Here is a 1,092-nt window from a genome sequence, read left to right as displayed (position 1 = left end):
TCTGTGTATGGCTCTGATTTCCTCAGATTGTTGAAAGTAGCTAATTCAATTCAGTTTATTTGTAAAGCACCAATTCACAACACGTTATCTCAAGGCATTTTACAGATCACCAGATCATCCAGTCAAATTGATTCAAAGTTTTCTATCTTAAGGAAAACCAAGTGATTGCATCAACCCATTGACTCTCAGGCATTCCCTCACACTACGCATGCTTGTAGCGACAGTGGAGAGGAAAAACTCCCTTTTAACAGGAATAAACCTCCAGCAGAACCAGGCTCAGTGTGAGCGGCCATCTGCTGAGGCCGACTGGGGTTCAAGGAGACAGAAGCAGAGATACAAAAATCAACTGTAAAAGGCGATCCAGTCCAGGAAACACACAGCCAGGCAGACGAGCTCCGAGCCAACTCACATGTCAGATAATGAAGAGAGCACATCCAGCCAGTCACAGTCAGAGATACAGGACTACACTGGAAAACAAGCCGATCTCCAGCATCTACAAAGGTGTTGATGGCAGCACAGCTGATATTTCTCTCCAGGATGGTGTCACAGTCAAACAGGAACAGACCAGATGAAGCTACTATGAGAAAAAGCAGAGAGAGCAAAACATTAGAGATTGAACTAACAGATTCTGCAGAGTGGGAGAATAGAGATACAATGAAGCAGAATGATGAAATGGGGGTCCTTATGTCCTCCAGAAGTCTAAATCTATAGCAGCATCACTATAGAGATGCTCAGGATAACCTGATGACCTGAGGTAATTTCCCTCTGGGATTATTAAAGTATTTCTGATTCTGATCCACTCTATAAGCTTTATCAAAAAGGAAAGTTTTAAGCCTAGCCTTAAAAGTAGACAGGGTGTCTGCCTCACAAACCAAAACTGGTAGTTGGTTCCACAGGAGAAGCCTGATAACTAAAAGATCTGCCTCCCATTGTAATTTTTGAAATTCTAGGAACCACTAGTAAACCTGCAGATTGAGAGAGAAGTGCTCTGTTAGGGACAGAGTTGCCGCTGCTAGCTACTTTTAGACATAGCAGGCAAACCTGTGGCAAGCCGGGCGATGGGAAAGAAGGAGAAGATGCTGGAAGAACTGT

The sequence above is a fragment of the Cyprinodon tularosa genome, unplaced genomic scaffold (assembly GCF_016077235.1).
Source record: "Cyprinodon tularosa strain WSP-4 unplaced genomic scaffold, ASM1607723v1 ctg639, whole genome shotgun sequence".
Lineage (NCBI taxonomy): Eukaryota > Metazoa > Chordata > Actinopteri > Cyprinodontiformes > Cyprinodontidae > Cyprinodon > Cyprinodon tularosa.
This window is presented reverse-complemented; position numbering follows the sequence as displayed.